The sequence below is a fragment of the Trichosurus vulpecula genome, chromosome 8 (assembly GCF_011100635.1).
Source record: "Trichosurus vulpecula isolate mTriVul1 chromosome 8, mTriVul1.pri, whole genome shotgun sequence".
Lineage (NCBI taxonomy): Eukaryota > Metazoa > Chordata > Mammalia > Diprotodontia > Phalangeridae > Trichosurus > Trichosurus vulpecula.
In genome coordinates this window covers 19,819,384-19,828,702 of record NC_050580.1, presented here as the reverse complement: position 1 = coordinate 19,828,702, position 9,319 = coordinate 19,819,384, and positions in this window count along the sequence as shown.

The window sequence follows — 9,319 nt, the reverse complement described above, 5'->3', positions numbered from 1 at the left end:
TATGGTTTTTGATCCATTCTGCTACCCATTTCCGTTTTATGGGAGAATTCATCCCATTCACACTCACGGTTATGATTACTATCTGTGCTTTTTTCTCCCTCCTATTTCCCCCCATTTATACTTTTATTTCTCCCTTTCCCCTTCCACTCCTCAACAAAGTTTTCTTTTGACCACCACCTTCCTCAGTTTACCTTCCCTCTTGATTCCCCTCCCTTATCTTCCTGTTTCCTGCTTGCTACTTCTTCCCTCCTTTCTGAACACCCCCGTCCTTTTTTGCCCCCTTTCCCCTGCTACTGACTGTAGGATAAGTTAGATTTCTAAACTTATCAGGGTATGTTATTCCCTTCTTGAACCAGATCTGATGAGAGTAAAGTTCAGATACTGCTCTTCTCCCTCCTTTCTTTCCCTCTACTACGAGATGTTTTTGTGCTTCTTCATGTGATATAATTTACCCTTTTCTACTACCTCCTTACCTCTTCTCCCAAAACCATCCCTTCATATCTCTATAATTATATTTTTATCATTATATCAGTTATCTTATACTGACATCTACAATCTATGAATATCCCTTTCAATTGTCATAATAAGGGTCCTATTCTCAAGATTCACACACACACACACACACACACACACACACACACACACACACACATATATATATATATATATATATATATATATATATATATATATATATATATATATCAAACATATATAAAACAAAACAATCCTATATAAGGGTGTAATTAATTAGCCTTATTGATTAACTAGGGGTCCCCCCCCCCATTTACCTTCTCATGTCTCTCTTGAGTTTTGTATTTGGAGATCAAATTTTCCATTGAGTTCTGGCCTTTTCATCAGGAAGGTCTGGAATTCCCTTATTTCATTGAATGTCCATCTCCTTGCCTGGAAAATTATGCTCAGTTTTGCTGGGTAATTGGTCCTTGGTTGTAGTCCAAGCTCCTTTGCCCTTGGGAATATCATATTCCAATTTCTCCTGTCATTTAAGGTAGAAGCTGAAAGTTCCTGCATGATCCTGACTATATTTCTGTGATATTTGAACTGTTTCTTTCTAGCTGCTTGCAATATTTTCTCCTTGACCTGGTAGTTCTGGAATTTGGCTATAATATTTCTTGGAGTTTTCAATTTGGGATCTTTCTCCAGGGGTGATCAATGGATTCTTTTGATGACAGTTTTACCCTCTGGTTCTAAGACCTGCGGGCAATTTTCTTTAAGGATTTCATGGAAGATACTGTTCAGGCTCTTTTTTTCACCATAGCTTTCAGGTAGACCAATAATTCTTAGATTGTCTCTCCTGGATCTGTTTTCCAGGTCAGTTGTTTTTCCAATCAGATATTTCACATTTTCTTCTTTTTTTAGATTTTGTTTGACTGATTCTTGATGTCTCATAGAGTCATTAGCTTCTACTTGCCCCATTCTAGTTTTTAATGTTTTGTTTTCTTCTTTTGCTTCTCTATCTCCTTTTCCATTTGGTTGATTTTACTTTTCAATGAGACATATTCTCCATTTGTATTCTGATTTTCCTTAACCAATTCCCCGATTTTACCTTTTAAAGATTTGTTTTCCTAATTGAATTTTTTTTCCATTTTTTCTTTTACCTCCCTAATTTGGTTTTTAAAAGTCCTCCTTGAATTCTTCCAGGAATGCTTTTTGGTCTGGAGACCAGTTCACTTTCCCTTTTGAGGTTTCAGATGTGGGTGTAGTGTCTATGCTGTCCTCTTCTGAATTGGTATTTTGGTCTTCCCTGTCTCCATAATATGAGTCAATCATCTTTGAAAGCTTCTTACAATTCTTTTTCATGGTATTTTTTTCTCCTCCTGGTTTCTGGAGTGGATCTCTGTTTCTGAGGCTCAGGGGGCTCTGTCCCAAGTTTTTTGTGTTGGGATCTAGCTTTATGTTCTATGGCCTCTGGTTTCATGAGGTATGGTGGAGGGGTGGTCTGCCTGCTGGGAGTCTCCTCTTCCCCAGGACTGCTCTACAGCAGGAGTGGTCTCAGCTCTTGTCTGTGTTGGTGTCTGCCACTTCCCCTGGCTGTGCAAAGCCAAGTCTGGGGTCCTGGCATTGACATTAGCTAGCTCCACCCCCTGGGGCTCAGTTACTCTCATTGTTCTGCTGATGGGACACCTCTCTTCCTGCCCTAGTCTCCTACCTCCACAGGAGGGGCCCTCTCCTCCACTTCTCTCACTACTAAAGCCCCTCTTCTGTCTCCTCTGTTTCTCCTGAGGTTTTATTCTCTTGGTTTATTCAAGGGAGTGATATGAGCCATTTTACTTGCACATCCTGGCTACTGGGAGTCCAAGAAGGCGAGTTTCAAACTTTTACACTGTGCAATGGAGGCCTCCGGGTTAGCTGCTCCCACAGCTGTAGGCTCTGCACTCTGACAGACTCTGGTCCTGGGCTGAGAGGCCTGGGGCTCACTCATAGCCATAGCCAGTACTTCCACCCTGGGCCTGTTTCTGCTCCAGCATTTCACTCACCAAGTGCTGTCCTAGACTGACATGCTGGCTGGGTTCCTCTGCCATTTCCGCTTGGTTTGGTCTGGTGCCGATCTGTGTGCCTGGTGCTCCTACCCCTCTCAATTTACTAGTGGCTTCTAACTCTCTCAATTCTGCTCAGATTCACTTTTTTAGATTTATCTGACAGAATTTGTAAGGGAGCTCTGGTAGTGTCTTCCTTTCACAGTGCCATCTTGGCTCCACCCCCCTATGCAGATGTTTTTAGAGCTAGTTTTGGGAGTCTATGGGTTTTCAGTTCTTCCAAGGTAGTACGATTTAAGGAGAGGTATGATCACTGCTCTCCTAGAGTGTACTCTGGTCTGTGAGTGACCACAAACACTCTTTTCCACCCTTGAACTGTGATCAGGGTCTTCACTTGCCTGAAGATGTATGTTCTGGTGTATTAGTGCTCCTCCTCACCCTGGAAGTGTGACCCACCCAGAACTCTGATGCAGATCCATGTATAGGCAATATAGCAGAGTCCTATACCCAGTGCCAGCAAAGGTACACCTGTGATCTCCTTCTGCCCAGTTGTTTAACCCCTTACTATCTGTGGGCTGAGGGTTCTGGAAGCCACAGCTGCCCCTGCTGATTCAGTCACCCCCAATTTGTGCTGCTGGTTTGCTGGGCATAGATTGCTGGGCCTGTCATCCTCTCTCAACCAGCGCAAAAGACCTTTCCTTCAGACAACTTCTAAGTTGTCTTGGGCTCAAAAATTTTTTTACCCTGTCCTTTTGTGGATTCTGCCACTTTGGAATTTGTTTTGAGGCTTTATTTTAATGTTATTTGGAGAAGAAATTGGGAGAGCTCGGGTGAGTCCTTGCATTTCCTTGCCATCTTGGCTTCAACTACTGTGCCTAATCAAGTATTTTCTAAGCCCTTGTAGATATGGCATTGCAAGGCATATCAAGTATCCCAGAAGTTATCATATCACTCTCTGATTTTACAGCTAACAGAATATGAACCAAGATTCTCTGAATTGAGACTTCATAGTTCCCTGTCTCTACGTCTTCACCATCTCTTTCTGGCCCCTTCAATTTCCCTAGTTGTGGAACACGGCCATTACATAGACATTCCTGGGTTATATTTACCTCAAATAATTTAATAATTTTGGGTATACATACATATATATATATATACACATACATACATACATATATACGTACATACACACATAATAAATACACACACATACATACATACCTACATACAAAGTATCTAGTAGGGAGAAAACAGTAAAGATAGCAAAATGGAAAAAAAATCACAGTCTCTATATTCAAGGAGTTTACATTCTGCGTGCAGAAAGATTGGTCCCTGAAGTCTTTTTATGGTGGGGAGATATTAGGAAAAAAGAGTCTTTCAGTCTTCTAAGATTTATTGAAAAAAATAAAGTCCTTAGGTATGGGATGGGATAATATCAAAGTTCCTGTAAAACTTTGGTTTGGCCTTTCTTCTGGTCCCTTCAATGCTTCATCTTGTGGGTTAATTCCTTGTTAGATTCCTCTGTCCCTAGTAGAAATTCACTACTTTATGGAAAGAGTTGTTCTGTTTTTACATCCCCTGTTCCTAGTATATTAGGAAGGCAGAATTTATGATTTCAAAGAGAATCTCATATGTGCCTAAAAGGTGCGGAACCGCAGGATATAAGGAATTCTCTAGGCAGAAGGCAGGAGAACTAAAGCATGTATTTACACTCCACAATAACAAGCCCACAAACCAGCATCCCCATTTTGATATTTTCATCAAAAGCTTCCAGGCCCAGTAAGTCCGCCTTACAAGGGTAACCAGGAGGCCACAGAGAAGTGAGATGGTATAAGGCAAAATCTTATACATGCTTCCCCTCTACGGTAAGAAGATTACCCACTAGCCTCTAGTCAGCTCTGCTACCGGCAGCTCAGCTTCGGCTGTAGGCGTCTCTGGCTCCAACCGGAAAAGGAAAGGTGGATCTTCAAGCTGTCCTTTCCCCTCTTATAGAGTTTTTGACATCATCAAGCGCAGCCTGAACGACCACGGCCGATTGGTTCTTGACTTGGCCCCTCCCCCTAGCGAAGACCACGTTAACACACCTCCCCTCAGCCAGCCCCACGACTCATCACACAGGAAGCTCTCCGATCCCTGGCATGGTCGCTGGGCCTCCTGCCCCGGAAGAGCAAGCCCCAGCGTCCATGGAAGCTCAACGAGGCAAGCTGAGTCATTCAAAGAAAACAAAGTCCATTCTGGCTACACCTAGTAATTGTGGTATTGCTTAATAAATATTTATTGAAGTTTATTGAAGAGAAAATTGGATTTGCTAGAAAAAGACTCATATTAGAAGAAAATAGAATTTAGGAAGGAACATAAGGGGTCCTGGGAATTCATTCAGTGATGATCTTCAGTAGCTGAGATAATGAGGTCTCCTAACATTCCATCAGGGTTCTCTTGAGAGATAGGAAAGATGGTCTCAGAGAAGTTGGAACAAATGTGTTGAATCATGTTTTTACATTTATTCAGATCACAGTCTAAGAATAGAGATCCTATAGATTAAAGTGGGGGAGGAGAAGCAATTCACTTTCAGGATGAGACCTTCCTATAGTTTATCAAACTGGATAAGACTGGATAGAAGGAAATTTTAGAGTTTCCTCCCAGGAGTCATATAAAAGGATCTTCTCAAACCTATTTGACTTCAGATGTTAGCCAAGATGATGTAGAGAAAGCAGACAAAGGATTTATAATTACCATTGACAATTCTTTGAGATTTGTGTGTTTCATAGGACAGCTTCTAGAAGGATAAAATCATAGCTCATCAGACTAAGATGGATTTATAGATGGGAGAATTTATCTTCTTCAGTTTGGTTGATCTGAGAAGTAGGAAGATAGTCACAGGCTTTTATGAAAAAGGACATAGCGAAGACATAATTCTACCAGATGAAAAGGGTTAAGAAGGCAGCTTCACTGAATTAGAAGTGTATTTGTGAATCTAGGCCAGATGTAAGAACAGAAGACATTATCCTCAGAGATAAGCCCTGGGCTTATTTTCTCCTCTCTAATGGATCTAAAAGTGACATTTCTTTCACCTGGTTTTCTCCACCTACAGAGGATGACTAATCATGTCTATCCTTTTACAGCATCTTGGCATGTGTCTGAGATCATCACGATAAACTTTCTCTTACTACAATTACTGAATCCAAGTCACCTTCTAGTGAGTCTAGAGGAATCAGGATTCCCAACTTAGTCCTACCTTCAGCCTTCACTCTGATATCTGGTGCCTTGTCTTGGAAGCCACTGTGATGGCATTGGTGTGGTGTAATGGGGCAAGTTAGAGCCGACTCCTGCCCTCCTCGGACCTCCACACCCAGGGCCTGCTGAATTAAACTCAGGGCTCTGAGATACAGAAGAAGTGGTCTCGCCTTTGTTGCCCACGTGGCACTTCCAGCTCTTTGTCTGGGCTTGCTAAGACCACATGGAGCTTCCGGTTCTTTGTCTGGACTGCCTGACCACAGGGAACTTCGGGTTAGCACAGGAAAAGAAGGGCAGGAGAGTACACGGAACCAGGGCGGTCCTAGTGCCTAGTAACCAAAGATATAAAAGTTTGCTGCTAACCTGAATAAATCAGAGTTACTAACTACCTCTGCTCCCACCCCATTCATTGTCCACGAGACCCCAACAAGTTGGGTGTTGGGGGTAGAGGACCGCAACAGAGGACAAAAGCAGGTCTTGGGAGTGTGGGAGCTGGGGCCTAGGTAGCCAAGAAGCCTGGGTATTCTTTAGTAACAATTGATATTTTTTAACTTTCTTAAGAAATGAAAAAGGAGGTTACAATTCCTCTTATAATGTAGAATTATATTTAAATCTAACTCAGGAAACTACAATTGTGCATCAATTTCACTGATAAATGAAATTGATGATGGAAAATCTGAGCGGAGACATCCAGACAGCTACCTGAAATGATGGAATGCTTTAGCAACATTCTCAGACTTGTCCTGCTTATGAAAGGGAGATGGCCTGAGCAAGCAATCTCTACCCACTGGGTGAATAAGTCCCCAAAGATTTTACTAAGAAATTTTAAATGGGACCAGGCTTCCATATCCATATTTGGCACAAATATTTCAAAGTTCAGAGGGACTTTTGGAATAATCCATCACTTCCTTCCCAATGCCACCTACCCCAATTTATTTTGTAGATGAAGAAAATGAGACTTAGAAAGGTTTGATGACATCAAGCTCTGGAATCTAGTGTTCCTGTCATTATACAAACCTGAATCACTTCACTGCAATACTTTTATTAGCTATGAGAAGGTGATTAGTAATGGGAAAACTTGGGAAACCAGTAAGACCTGGATTTGAATTCCAACTGTGACCAATGCTGGTTATATGACTTTGGTCCCGTCTTTTACTCTTGCAGGGCTCTAGAAATTCCTCTTTTAGAGGGATTTTTTTCACTCAGGAATTCTCTGTACCAACGAAATCACATCTCTAATCCCTACCATTAGAGCAAAGGAAAAATAAAGGACTCTTTCTTATTGGATCCAGTGGGTCTGGCATAATGGACAGCACTTTTTTATAGGTAGTCTCACATAGCTCCATCTGACTGGGCCCACCTGTTCCTCTCTGTCTTCCTTAGATACTGTGGCTTTCTCTAATCCAAACCCTTCTGTTGGTCACTACAGTGGTGAGTCACTTGTCCAAGTCCTATTCTCTGCAGCCTCCTCTACTCACCACACTTTTGAGACAACTGTGAAGGCTACTGGACTGTTTAGTTCCTTTTTTATTCAGTTGTGTTAGCTTTGGGCAGATACATTCCTGGAAGACATCCAAAGACCCTGCCTGCCTGCCTAGGGGAATTTTCGTGAGACTCAGACAGACACGTAAGTCTCTCATTTCAGGATTTAAAGTAGTTTTAGCCTTGGTTTGTTCCTGCCCAAATTGTGAGAAGCCCACAATTTCCCTGGCATCTGTCTCTGTCCCCCTGAGGTTAGATGGGTAGTCTCAGCATTCTCCAGATGTGTTAGGTGCACATCTGGAGATACATCCCACACAAATTCCCCTCCTCCCTGCCCTGACTTACATGCTATTTTAACAAGACTCATACTGAGAATCTCTAAGCCTCTAGTTTTGCCATGATTTCTTTCTCCAAATGTAATGACAAAGCTGACAAGAAATGAGCTTATTATGTTTCTCCATCTGAAATAAAAAGAGAATAGTGATTCAGTTCTGGCAGAAGCCAACTTTACAGCTTAGGGTATTTTATTTCTTTTTTCCCTTCTGTAGTTTTGTCTGCTGCTCTGAGGAAGCCTGGGATGCAGACTTAGCCAACCCAGGTGTTCTACTGTTCGAAAGATATCTCCTTGTGAGGTATTCAGGGAGCTCTGATCCCCCAGGTAAGAAACAGCCCCCAGGAGCGGAGGAATTCTTCTTGGCTTGAACACCCCACCTCCCTTCTGTTGTGAAGAATGGATTTTTGTTTTGTTTTGGGGTTTGTTTTGTTATTCACCAGTTTCACTGGTAAGATCTCCCAAGGAGGCTATTTCTTGTGCTCAGTCTGTCTGTAATTGCATTCTGGAAAAAGACCATTCTTACTTTGTGTGTGAGAGTGAAAGTAGAAAACAAATTTCTCAGTCCAAATTTGCTTTTTACTCCACTAATCTCTCATTGAAATATATTTTCTTAGTGCCTAGGCAATTCTCCAGGTGCAAATTACGCACTCTGGTCAGTTTTTGGACTCTGCTATTGTCCCATGGCAGGGGAATCAGGGGAGTGGAGACCTAGAAGTGATTATAGGACACTAATGGCCCAATGGATAGTATGCCAGGCCTGAAGTCAGGAAGACTCCTCTTCTTGGGTTCAAATCTGGCCTCTTATACTTACTGGCTGTATGAACCTAGACAAGTCACCTAACCCTGTTTACCTCAGTTTGTTAATCTGTAAACTGAAGAAGGAAATGGAAAACTATTTCAATACCATTGCCGAGAAGACACCAAATGGGTTCACAGAGAATCAAACCCAAAAAATGACTGAACTACAACAAAAAAGTATTGTTGAATAAGGTTTGTGTGTGTGGCAAAGGTTGACATTCTCTAAAAGAAAACAAATCAAAGAAATGTTAGAGATATATGAATAGCAACTTGCTACAAGTTCCTGGAATTTATGCCAATTAATCCTATGGGTTTGGTTATGTGACACTGCCCCTTTCTTATTCTCACTTTCTTTATTTCTCTAAGGAGGAGTTTAAGATAAATAGTAGAGAGAACATTAAACTTTGACCTCAAAGACCTGGAATTGAGACCTAGCTCTTCTTATGACAATGGATAGATCATTTCATCTCTCCCAGATTGTATTTGCTCATATTTTGAGCATCATAGGGCTAGATTGTCTAGGTTTTTTTTCCAGATCTGGCATGTTTCTGTGACTCATGTGAATCAATGAATGTATGCATGAGTGAATGAGCAGTCATTAGATACTTAATATGTGCAAAGCACTGTGCTCTGAGGATGAAAATAGCAAAACAGAGATAGTTCTTGCTCTCAAGGAGCTTACACTCTAATTGAGGAGTGGCAGCAATAAAAGTTCAGTTGCAGGGTAGGATCAAAATCCCACCCCCACATACACCCGCCCCATTAAGAAATGCTAGGAGTCTGTGAGGATCATGGAAACTATACTTTGCTTGCTTCTCACATTTTTTTAGAGTTGGCCTTGAACTTTGCCTATGATCTTTGGATTGGTAGCTCTTCTATGACTTTAGCCTAGTGCTTCAGTATTGTAAGAAAATGGGAACCTATTCTACAGGTTTCTCATTGCATTCTTTTATTTTTTAATTCTTTTTTTTTC